The following is a 13,899-nucleotide window of genomic DNA, read 5'->3' as shown; positions in this document are numbered from 1 at the left end:
CAACTGATAGCCACAAAATTCAACAAACCACCTCTCTCTCCGTGCATATTAGCAACTGAAAGCACTCCCACCTGTCAAAAACTGTTAAAACTCAATTAAATTCCAACTTCTTAAAAGAACAACAAAAACCCGAAAATTCCACTTTCTTTTTAACAAGTTTAATGCTGAGAAACAAAGGGAAAATAGGATGGCTTCTGTACAGATGATAAGCCCCGTTTTCTGTTCCATTTCGAGTTTTCATTTGAGGGGGAAGATTCTCAACTTCAATACTTGTAGAAGAAGCTTGCGTGCCCAAAGATCTAGAATTTATTGTTCCACTCAAGAAGGTGACAACAAAACCAATGGTATTTTCTTGAACTTCTAAAGCTTTTTAATTGCATATTTTATTCTGGTTTCTTTCAAAAAAAAACAATTGAAAAGCTTTGAGATAATGAAGGAGAATACAGTGGAAAAAGATGAAACATTTGGAATGGGGATTGTTAGTTTTTGCTTAGATTTGTTTGTTGAGTAGGTGAAGAGCCCCCAGAGTCGCTGTTTATGAAGGAGTTGAAGAGGAGGGGGATGACGCCCGCCTCACTGCTGGAGGATGCCAAAAAAGCCAATTATGAAATCAAAATTGGGGAAGAAACCACCAGTTTCTCCGCAACTAATGCTCTCTACTGATTATGAGAAAAGCTTATGTAATCAAAGGCAGCGCTCCATGGATTTGAACAGAGAAGGCCTTGAGGTTCATACATTTTCATATCATGATTTTGCACTCCTAACTAATATTCTTGAGGTTGATACATTTTATATAATGATTTTTACATTGTTTGTACTCCTAATATTCTTGAGGCTCGTACCGACACATAATTTTCTGTCAGGAGTGTATTTATAAAATTTTAGAGAGTAATCACCGCCTTCCTTTAGTACATCCCCGATTGATTAAGTAATTTATTTCATGGTTCAGGGGCTGGTTCCTCGGGCTAAACTGTTGCTAACCCTAGGAGGAACTTTCTTCCTTGGGTTTTGGCCTTTGATCCTTTCAACAATCGCATTCTTCTCTGCTCTCTACCTTGTGAGTCCCCTTTCCATTAAAAATGTTGCTTTGGGTGTGTTAGTTATCGTTAGAGTTGGATCCGAATTCTGATAAATTTACATTGTAGTATTTCGGGTCGTCGTTCATTCATGATGGAAGTAAGACACCTGTTTCACCACCCCAATTCATAGACCCTTGTGCACTTCTGGAAGATGAAAGGATTTCTGGAACACCCTCCCCTTTAAATTGAACACCACCATACAATCAGTCAAGTTTCTTTGGCTTACAAATTACAGGTTTGTGTACCATATTACTGTAATTTTCTTTGTAAAATCATCGTATGAACTTTTCATTCCAATTCATACTGTTCTAGAGATCCAATTTCTTTGCCAAATTGGCTTCAAATAGAGATGGTTCTTATTAATTTGTTGTTGTGGTAGTACCCGACCCAACCTTATGAAGCTTATGCTTGCTTCCGAAACTTGAGATCAAGCCATTCCATTACATTTATTCATCTTATGAAGAATGATTTTAAAAAATGTGACCCTTGACCTATGAAAATTATTGTTGATCGTTATAATATTTTTGTTTATAGGAATTAGAGGTCTCGCTAAAAATCCCTTTCATAACCCTCGATGTACATAGATACCTCGATCGTCAGTGGAAAAAATAAAAGAATACCTCAAAATATAATTATATAAAAATGAAGGAGTCCGATACAGCTTAAGCCAAACAAAACCAACCAAACAGACTAAAAAAAAAAGAAGTAAACATACAACCCGAAAGGTAGGCACCTAAGACAGACCATACTATAATTTTCAAAACTCAACCAATGCCTTGCTTTGCCAAACCATTAACAACAGTGTTGAAGGCTGTACCAATCAACCCGAAAAGTAAACATACGATAGTTGGACTATTTTTGTAATTTTAGAAAAAAATACATTAAAGTAAATAAAATTAAAATATATTATTTTATATTTAAATTTAAAGAAAATATAAAAAAATTAAAGGACACATATTGCATTTTGATTGAATATCAATTTTTTTAATAATTAGACCTGAACACTTAAAAGGATAACATAAAAATGTTAAACATTTATTTTTAACAAAAAAATTCTTTAAGTATCAAACGTTAATTTGAGATACAGTTTAAGTATCGAAAAGTGTATTAAGGCAATTTTTACTAATTAAACCTTTAACCATAACATTAAAAATATTATTAAAATATTCAGAATTACATAGATCAAATAAAAATTAGAAAGCTTGAAACTGTACGTTTAATGTTGAATATTTGGTATTGTCGGAACCGTCTTTCGGTTGGACCCCGAACTTGGGCTTCGACTTGAAATGAGTGGGTTGGAGTCGCCACCGACCACTTTAAAACGATTTTAGGTGGGTCGGACACCATCTTACCTAATCTGCGTTGTACCAGAAACGTGTCGGGTTCGGGAGTCGGTTACGATCAAGGAAGGATTAGCACCCTTGAACCGCCCTTTCGGTACCAATTAATTTTTCGGTTGTCTTTAATTGCAAAAATTAAAAATTAAAATTAAAATTATTCGATTTGAAAAGCTTAACTTTGATTGACTGAAGTTTCTAAAAAACAATCGAAATGTTAGACAAAAGATAATAAATAAATGTTAAATAATACAAAAGAAAAGGGAAAAGAAAAATTAAAAAAAATGTTAAATAAATGAAAAACGTTAATCCAAAAAATAGAAAAGAAGGAATTGTTAGTGACTGAAATAAAATACGCCTGAAATTTGAAGTCAGAATTAAAAATAATAAAAACTAATATCAGTGACTACAACGTAAGCATTACAGGTTCCAGGGAGCGGATACATAGTTACCCATGAACGAAATTGCGCAGAAAGTCCCTGAGCAAAACGACGCCGTTTTACGCGCATTATATAAGGGTATTTTAGGCCGAAATCGGCCACTCACCCCATTTGCAAACTTTGCTCCATCTCTCTAAAAGAGAGAACTCTCATTCTCTCTGGCTTCTCTCTAGGGCGATTTCCGGCAGCCACTCCGGTGGCCTCGTTGCTCCGACCGCCGCCTCGGCGGCCGAAAAACCAAGACTCACCCCAAACGCTCGTCTCGCCGCCCCCAACCCGAAACCGAAACCTAAACACTCAAGAAATCCACCCACTGGCGTAGATCTACGCTTAAAGCTTCGACTTTTGCCTTTCTCGTCGGTGGCTTTTCGACTTCCAGTGTCCGTCGGGACTCTGGGTAGCTTACTGCTGTTCTTTTCTTTATTTTTGTGTGCATTTCCTTGAGGTTTGCTTTGATGTTTGGCTGCTTTGGTTCGTGTTGGTTTACTGTTTTTTGTATTTTGCGGTTCTGTTGGTTCTCGATAATTTTCTTGTTTCGATCCTTTGGTTTCTGGCCGTTTGGTTGTGGCTTGATTCTGTTGGTGTTGTTCTGTGGGTACTGTGGTTGATGTCTTACTGTGATGGCTCCGATGGTTCTGCCTAGCCTCCGATCATCTTTTTATCTGCATGCCTCACCCGGGGCTTTTATAGCCCCGGTGTTTGTTGGTCTGGTCCCGAAATAGGGGCGTTCGTGGCCGCTGTGACCGGTCACCCCGGGATGGGTCAGTCCCAGGATCTCGGCCGGTCGTTGGCACTGTTGACCGTCTGTTTCACGTGGCTCTTGGTTTCCCGGGTTGTGCGGCGCCTTGACCGAAACTGGATGTAAAACCCTAATATTTCTGCTGGGCTGGTTCAGGCTCGATTGTTGGACTTGGACATGTTCTTTAAACCAGAAATGAGATAAACGAAATAAATAAATATCAAATAAAAAAGAAATAATATATATATATATATATATATATATATATATATATATATATATATATATAATATATTTTTTAAAATTATATTTTATATATGATTTTAAAAATGGTTTTCAAAACCATATAATATAATATATTTTGAAAAAAATATTTTAAATTTATATATATTTTCAAACATGTTTTTGAAAAACTATATATCATATACATATTTTCAAAAATCATTTGTAAACTATATATATATATATATATATATATATAAAATGTGGACGAAAATTAGTGTCTACAGGTATTTATTAGTGATTTAAAATTTTTGACTTCTTTCTCTTTTAACCGTGATAATGTCGGAGTCGATGACATCTTGAGTAAGAGTCGGTAACAGTTAAATGTAAAAACGAGATTTTTATGAAAGAAAACGGTGACAAGGCACCTAACCACAGCGGATGGCAACTGTTAGCGTTGAGTCAGCTTTTTGATCCATCCGGCTCAAAGATATAAAGATATATTTTCTTCATCTAAATTTGACATAATCCGAAAAATATATATCATTTACCTAATTAAATTCGAGAAATTTATATCTTTCACCTGATTCTGACTTGATTTGAATTTTTAAAATATAAATCCAACCTGATTTGAGTCAATATAATATAATGACTTAATTAAAAACAATAGATAGAGGGAGTTTTATAGAAATTATCCATAAATTTATTTGATGAAATTATATTATTACCCCCAAGTCAATTCGGGTAAGAATTTTTTTATCATCCATCTAAACCCGACCTGACCTCACTCCTTTAATAAATTCGATATGATACGACTCGAATTTGATTTTTCTAAATCTAATTCTATCAAATCAAGTCAAGTCAAAATTCATTGATTTCAAATTAAATTATCATCCTACTAATAAGTGACAAATAGATCTCGAAAAATTATGTGAATTAAAAAAAATTACCTTAATTCAAAATATAAAAAATAACAAAATAATTGACAACTATCAACGTATTAATAATTTTTCTTGATTCATATTGTCATAATTAATTTTTTCAATCACAAGTTCTCTCATTTTAATTGTTTTGAAAAAGTATAGCCACCATATTTTACCTGATCCCTACCCATATTATTATTATTATTATTATTAAATTTAATAATAATATTATTAAATATTCTTACAAATACAAGTCAAAGCCAATTACAGATTAAAATACCTACACCATTTTCTGTTGGGACTTTTTAAAAACCCTAAGGGTGCGTTTGGTTCATGGAATAAAAGATTACTAGGGAATAGGATTACTGGGAATGTTATATTTTGTGTTTGGTTGGTTTAGCAGGAATGTAAGATTATCGTGTTTAGTTAAAGGAATAAAAGATTATTGGAATGTATATTTGACCAAATTGTCCTTATTATATATTTGTATAATATTACAAATTGTAAAATATTTATATATTTTCTTTAAAAAATTAAATTCATAATATTTATATAATTTTTTACAAAATTAAAAATATAAAAAAGGTTTAATGAAAGGGTAAAAAATATTTAACCCCTGAACTTCATATAAAATTTTAATTATAGATTTTTTTTGTAAATCTAAAATAATTTAAGGAAAAATTTGTAATTTAACCTTCGTAGAATTTTTATTATTCAATGACAGAAGAATGATATTTTTGAAAAAAAATAAAAAAGAGAAAATAACCTCAGTAACCAAAATCCCATATAATATACGATTTTAACCAACTTTTTCCGGATTTGCCAAAATGACCAACAAAATCGCAATGCGGTCGCTAATTCATAACGCGATCTCCATTATCGCAAATCAGTTTCCAGATTCGCAACGCGATTATTACTATCGTAATGCGATTTTCCAATTTCGCGTTACGATTTTCTCAATTCGCAATGCGAATAAGTAAATCGCAATGCAAATTTGGAAAATCGCAATGCGATACTGACTATCGCAATGCAATTTTCTTAATTCGCATTGCGATTTACGTATTCGCATTGCGATTTTCATAATTCGCAATGCGAATACGTAAATCGCAATGCGATTAAGTAAATCGCAATGCGAATTAGGAAAATCGCAATGCGAATTAGGAAAATCGCAATGCGAATACGTAAATCGCAATGCGAATCTGACTATCGCAATGCGATTTACATAGCGCCATTCGTATTAACGCGTATTATTTTTTTCAAATTTCAAACACGAATTTTTTCTTAATATATCGGAAACTGAACCGTCCACAGTAATCGCAACTCATAACCTCAAACCTAAAATCACAACACTCAGTCCCATCTCCATCTCTCACTCTCTACGGCGAAATCCGTCCCCATCTCCGAAGATTTCCGTCCCCATCGCCGACGAAATCCCTCACAACCATTCACGGTCAGAAATCCCTCACAATCATTCAGAAATGGAAAATCAACCTCCGAGGGTTAGTTTTTTTTAATTATTTTTATTTTGAAATTTTTGCATTATTTTAGGTTTTTCATATTTGAAATTGATGATAAGTTTACTGGTAATTTCAATAATAGATTTACCATTTCACTTAGATTTCTTATTAAATTCATTCGATTGCTGCCAATACTGCTAAACTGTTTAGTATTTAACCCTGTGAAATTAGTATTTGTCTTTGTTTTGTCTTTTGGTTGAAGTAATGCAGAAGAAGAATAGTTTCGAGAATGAAAATCGCAACGCGGAAATGAAAATCGCAACGAGAGAATCGCAACGCGAAATGAAAATTGCAACAAGATAATCGCAACGCGAAACCAAAATCGTATTGTGATTTTCATTTCGCGTTGCGATTCTCTCGTTGCGATTTTCATTTCGCGTTACGATTCTCTCGTTGCGATTTTCATTTCGTGTTGCGATAGTCATTTCCGCGTTGCAATTTTCATTCTCTCGTTGCGATTTTCATTTCAACCAAAAGACAAAACAGTGTTGCAAATTTTAGTTTCAAGAATAAACTACTATTTATGTTTATTGTTTTTGGTATATCTTCACAGTGTAGTTTTTGGTATATCTAACTTGGTATGTTTATTGTTTTTGTAGAAATTTTTTTCGGCTTCATTGACATTAAGGAATAAAGTTAGCATAGCCACTACAATTGCTTCGAAGCTTTCACCTGCACAAAGAAAATTATTTGAGGAAACCTGCTTCGGGCCATAGCTAAGAGTACAACATCCGGGTGGAGATGCTAATTTGACCCATTTGTGGCTTCAGACCATGACTAGCGATCTACCCGACAGTATACAACGTGGTGAGGAAGAGATATGGTTTCATTTTCCACCGGCGTATACTTGTTTTGGGCGGAAGGAGTTCTGCTTAATCACTGGTCTACGATTCGGACACGATGATGTAGGCCGGTACACTCATCATATCACCCGCCCATCATGGTTATCCAGGGTTTTTCCCGATGAGTCAATAGAGAAGCCGAACTTACACGTCGATGACATGAAGAAATTGTTTAATAAGAAAGATGGTTTTACTCGGATGAATGACGTCGATGTTGTCCGAGTATGCCTTCTACTACTTTTGTATGCCGGCTTTTTAGGCAGAGAGGCCAGACAACCTATTCCTCAGGAGCTAATATTATTGGTAGAGGACCTAAATGCATGGAATCTGTTTCCGTGGGGTTCGTATATATGTAAAGCTACTTGTCGTCTGCCTTTGATGACCACAAAAGTTTGCGGGGCGATGGGTCGAAATACACTTTGTCAGGCTTTGTTTGGGCCTTTAAGGTAAGAATTTCTATATAATGTTTTCAAAATTATAATTAATTATTTAACAATTACTAATGTTTGTTATTATATTGTTTGTAGATTTGGATATTCGAGGCTTTCCCCAGCATGCAGACATATGCATTAAAAACCTCAAATGATATTCCTAGGGCTATTTCCTGGAAGAGGAAACGTCTGTTGGATTGGGAAGACTTAATACCATATGCGACAATAAATAATGTAAGTTAACACAAATACTATCATATATAAACAAGTTATTAGTAGTAGACGTTTAACTTTGTTTGAGTTTTTATATTTTTAGGAGGCCAACACTCCATTAATGAGACTGACACCCACGGCGGCTGAGCTTGCCACTGATTGGTGGCAAGCTAGTCAGTGTTTTCTTGATGGCACGAATGATGAGCAGCCTCCACTTCCTCCACTTTGAGAGCCATCACCTCACCTAGAGCCATCACCTGATCGACCCGACTATACACCTCTACAATGAGAGCCATCACCTATCCCGTCACATCATCGAGCCTCTTCTCCACCATCACCTCATGATAGGCGACCGGCAAAGATGCCACAACTTCTATCTCCCTGTTCTCCACCTCCACGGGATGAGTCAAGGGAGTTACGTGATGAGGTCAATGCCTTGTGTGAGGATATCGGTACTCTACGCGATAACGATGGTGCATGGCGTGTGGAGGTGTCTACTTTACGTGGTGAGGTTGCCGCTCTACGTGAGATGGTAGTATCGTTGCAGAATGAGGTTCATACTCTACGCAACGAGGTAAGTTTAAGATTTTCCATATTTAACTTGATGATAAATTTACTCGTAATTTCATTTAGATTAACCATTTCACTTAGATTGCTTAGTAAATTTATTCGGTTGCTGCCAATACTGCTAAACTGTTTATTAACACTGTGAAGTTAGTATTTGTCTTTTGTTTTGTCTTTTGGTTGAAAGTAAATTTGTTCGTTTGCTGCCAATTGAAACTATTCTTCTTCTTCAAATTGAAACTTGAATGAATTGCATTACTTCAACCAATAGACAAAGAAAAATACTAAGTTGACAGTGTTGCAAGTTTGAAACATATTTGACTTTGTTATCTGATGCATTTTGTGAATTATGATAGAATAATGACTTGGGTGAATTCAATGCAAGTTTGAAACATATTTGTCTTTGTTTTCACTGTTTAAAAATCATGTCTGTTTATTTACTGATATTTGTATTTAATTATTTAGCGGACCGATAAGGTGGATGCTTTACGTTGGGTTTTTCTTGCACGACAGAGTTCACGCATCAGACGGCGTGCACGTGCTATTAAGTCTCCGTACACCCCAATAGTGCGAAGACACCGCAAGAAGAAGCCCGAATCGCCTGTCATCCCTCAAGAGTCCACTCCTATCGTTGAAGAGGCCCCTATCTTTCCTCGAGAGTCCCCTCCCACCGTTCAAGAGGCCACTGTCATCGTTGAAGAGGTCCCTCCCACCATTCAAGAGCCCGATTCACATGGCGTCATATGTAGGATTCTTGAGAAACCCTCTGACGTGCCGGACATGATGGATTCAAGTTGGCTCTCGTATGAGTTACCAGCCAGTACCATACCGGTATCTGAAGTGGAGAGGAGACAACTACCAGACACAATTCTAAATAACACCCTTTGGGCTAAGACCGCAGTTAATTTTTATCTACATGAGCGGAGCCAGGGGTGTTTCACTGACATATGCAAGCTCAACGATGATATCTATTTGTTGCTTGATCGGTCTTGGTGGGGCGTATTATTAGGGGTCGAAGATAATAGCTATTTCGAAGGAGGGGTAAGTCTTATATTTTTCTTATATTTTAATTTGATTATTTTTTTAAAATTTATGTAAGTTACTAATATATGTCTTTTTTTGTAAAACAGCATATCGATGCGTGGGTGTCACGTCTTCTAATAATTAGGAAACTTAAGGAAAATAAAAGAAATACACGATATACAATTATGCCGACGTCTTTTAACGTCGTTCACTTGAAGAATAAACGAGATGAATCATTTGTGTTGGGCAATGGACAAGCTAAACTTTATCCTGCATGGTGGGAGGTCGATAAGGTTAGTATTTATTTTAGATTGAGTTTAAAGGTATTCATAAATAAGTGCGCAAATGAATGAATTATTACTTATGATTGCAGGTGTTTATCCCTGTTTTGGAACGTAAACATTGGCTTCTCGTCGAGCTTCAGCTCCCATCCCTTAAGGCAATAGTATATGACAGCATAATAAATTACATATCATTGGCTGATTTAAGAGATATTATTAAGGGATGGAGCTCTCATTTGGCTAAATTCTTGGATGCGATAAATTATTGGACTCGTTCTGGAAACAATAAGCCAAAGAAGCTCAATATTACAGTTAGCAGAGACGAGACCGTACCACAACAAACGAAAGGACCCAGAGGGGATTGTGGTCCTCTCGTATGCTTGGCGTTGGAGCGTTTGATCACAGGAAGTATAAAGTATCTACCTCCCACCGATAGAGATAGAGCTGCAGTAGGCTTGTGGTTTCGGCATTATATGGCTAGATCGATATATACGAGACGCTGCCTACCTGCATCCGCGTTATAAAAATGTCCATAAACAATTGGTAAGTTTATAGGCTTGTGGTTTGAAAATGTTTGGTTAAGTACCTAGAATTCAATAATTTGCTGTTTGTAGGTTTTAGATGTGTATAAAGTGTTGTTTGAGCAAATGTTTGGTTTATGCAGGTTAATCTCAGAAGTGAGCTGCGTGAAAATGATGTATGGCTGCAAAAGTTGATTCAATAGTAGATGAGGAAATAAGAATTATTGCTTATTTTTTTATTGTTTAATTGATTTGTAAAAGTTGATTTGTTTAATTGATGTGAACATAATTCTTATTTGTGCTTGTTTAATTAATTGAAATGTAATGGTTGATTTTGTTGATTTCAATTTGCATTATGTTGAAGGCAAAAATGACTATCGCAATACGAAATGAAAATCACAACGAGAGAATCGCAACGCGAAATGAAAATCGCAACGCGAAACTAAATTCGTGTTGCGATTTTCATTTCGCTTTGCGATTCCCTCGTTGCAATTTTCATTTCGCATTGCGATTCTCTCGTTGCGATTTTCATTTCGCATTGCGATAGTCATTTCCGCGTTACGATAGACATTAAGATGATTGCGAACGTCATTTCCGTGTTGCGATAGTCAAATGATTGCCTAATAAGTGATAACAACTGAACAGATCATAGCAATTTTCAAACTCAAGTTACTAATACATGCCTAACTGAAAATGTTAAAAGTTCACACATAAAATCTACATAATACAACGTTTGCATTTAAAAATCACCTAAGTTAACAGTCCCAAAAGGTGAAGCCAGTTGTGATTGGGATTTTAAAGATGATTGCGATTTTGATTGCCTTTTTCTTGACACCATATGAGCTTTGGATTTTGATGAGGATCCATATTTTGGTAGAGGAAAAGATGATTGTGATGGCACTGGTGATCCACATGTCAACCTTGTATGACCACTTTCCTTGCACCGACTACATGTCGATCTCTTCTTCTCTTCACCCTTAGACGGTATACGATCGTGAATTTTTGGTCGGCCAGGTAGCCTTCTGTCCATGGCTGGTGGCAAAACTGTTTGTAAGTCATCTGGTATGTCCCACTCAGAAGGATGTGGAATAGGGTAGACAATCTCGCCATAAGTCTGTCGATATACTTCTGTAGTGTAGCAATCCATAGCGTATGCGCTTGAATCATCTTGGTTTAGATGAAGAGAAACTTTTATAACATGGCCACACGGATAACCAGATGTTTTCCATTTCATACAACTACACGTCTTTGCATTTAGATCGACAAGCCCATTTAAGTTATTATCCAGTACTTCAAACAAAGTGTTTGAACATGGTTCAACTCTCCATGACGTTGAATTCACAACACGTTTCGTTATCTTTTTTTTGTCCATGGTGTAACACGATGTTCCAATGTTCCTGTAAATTTAAATAAATAATACTTAGTAAAATATATGATAAGTTACGAATTTAAAGAAATAATACCTGCATGGTTTCTTTTCTTGTAGTACCACTGTTAAATAGAGGCTCGAAAAAACTCCATTAACATAGTAATGGGTAATTTCCGGGAATGACGACTTAGAGCGTTGATTGATTCTGCACTATTAGACGTCATGAAACCATATCTTGCTCCAAGTTGATGTACTCTTGACCATCTTTCAAACCCGACATCTTCTAGTGTTTGAGCACACTGAGGCAAAACACGTCTTAAACAATTTATATGTTTATTAAAATCCACTTCCCGATAAGCTTTTACAGCCTTCCAGTATATCCATTTGTGATTTTTTATACCAGCAGACCTTGATTTTAGATTTCTATACAAATGAACACCACAAATTCCATGAAAAGCATCTGGGAAACACCTTCTAACAGCGTTGTCAATTGAGTTTGCCCTATCGAATATGATTGTCAGATGGCTAATAGGACCTATGCAATCCCTAAGATGCCCCATAAACCATGTCCATGAATCAGAGGTTTCAGATTTGCCAACCCCGTAAGCTATTGGCAATATCCCATTGTTATCATCCATGGCTACTGCTAATAAGTTTACTCCAAGGTATCGACCTTTCAAATGTGCTCCGTCAACTATAATAACTGGGCGCATGCAAGTAATAAACGAACGAATCTACAAAATAATATACACAAGAAATATAATCATTTAAATGTGAAATGCATGTAACTAACAAAAATGAGTCAACAGAATTATATTGATTTACTAACCGCAACACCAATGGCGATAAATAGCAACTCAAAGCGTCCATCTCTATCTATTTTGATATGAGTTACCGACCCAGGATTTTTCAACTTTAAATTGTGATAATAAGCCGGCAGTTGGGCAAACGATGCTTCTGGCGACCCCCTCAACAATTCCAAGGGATAACATTTGGCTCTCCAAGCTTGAGAATATGATATACTAATCTTGAACCGAGCATTCATGTCAGTCATAATTTCATGTCCCCGATATACCCTGCCATTCAAAAACATTAACTCAGCTAGAAAACCACCCAATACCTTTTTGTTTGCCTGTCTATGGTGAGGAAAAACTTGGGTTCTTGAACATGTATGTTTATCAATAAAAGTCCTAACTTGAAACATGTCGCAATCTTTTATCCTCTTTGCAATCATACGCCACGTACAGTTTTTGTCAATCATACACCTTGTTTCGAAACGATCTTTGCTTGATTTGTTAACTTTTAGTTGATAGCTATCTTCCACACATTTCGTATACAAAGCTATCTTCAAGTCTTTCTTTGTATCAAAACAATCATCTTTCTTGATACGAATAACTTTTGTGTAACAATCAACTGCTTTCTTTACCAACTCTTCTTCTGGTAGCTGAAGTAATTCTGGCATATTCCAGTTATACTCCCGTGGCATTTTCTTTTCTTCGGGGAATTTTTCTTCTTCTTTTTCTTCTTCAGGATTATATGAATTACAGAATGGATGTTCAACATGTTCATTCATAGTCGTAACTTCCTCCTCATTATCATCAACAACATCTTCATCGGCAACAGCTGTTTCATCATCAAAATTCGGGTATTGACCAATATCAAAATCATTACACGCAGGGTCTGTTTCTTTTTCTAAAACATCATCAAAATCCGAGTATTGACCAATATCAAAGTCCGGGTATTGACCAAGATCAAATTTCGAATACTGACTAGTACTCACAATTTTTTCTCTTGGCTCATCATCGTCTAATTGGTCAATACGAAAACTGGAATTTGGTGCTGAAAGTTGATTGGGATTTGGATTAGAGAAAGGTTATGGGTTTTGAGAAAAACTTAGTTGATTACTACCCGCTACTGACCCAACAATACTACTTCTAGGTTCAACTACATACAGTGTAACATCATCACTTGAAACACTAATGTAAGCAATGAATCGTTCAACATCTTCATTGTCGGTTAACAAATAAACTTTACCATTTCTCTGATAAGATAGCCTAAATCCACTTAGGGACTCTAAATTCAATTTCTTTGAAACACGTAACATTAGAGTTTCATAAGTTAACTTTTTTAATGACAGTTTTAGTTGAAGATTCATGGGTAAAGGCATATATTGTAAAACACCATGAACATTCTCCCATGACCCTCCAAAACACAAATCTATCCAAACATGATCAACATTAGATGATTTCATGGTTGTAAATTAATTTACTAAACAAACGAGCTGCGAAACTAAGACCTGTTGCCGGATGGGGAAGGATGTCGTTGGATATAGGAACGGATGTCGTCGGAGAGAGTGATAAATAGAGATGGAATGAGTTGCGATTTAGGGATTTAGGTT

The 13,899-nt window shown here is 35.8% G+C and overlaps 1 pseudogene; it reads left to right on the top strand.

Annotated features, from left to right (window-relative positions):
• The first annotated feature begins 110 nt into the window (after positions 1 to 110).
• Positions 111 to 1,294, top strand: LOC120187498 (annotated as a pseudogene).
• The last annotated feature ends 12,605 nt before the right edge of the window (positions 1,295 to 13,899 follow it).

Source organism: Hibiscus syriacus, unplaced genomic scaffold (assembly GCF_006381635.1).
Source record: "Hibiscus syriacus cultivar Baekdansim isolate YM2019G1 unplaced genomic scaffold, ASM638163v2 tig00113725_pilon, whole genome shotgun sequence".
Lineage (NCBI taxonomy): Eukaryota > Viridiplantae > Streptophyta > Magnoliopsida > Malvales > Malvaceae > Hibiscus > Hibiscus syriacus.
This window is presented reverse-complemented; position numbering and strand designations above follow the sequence as displayed.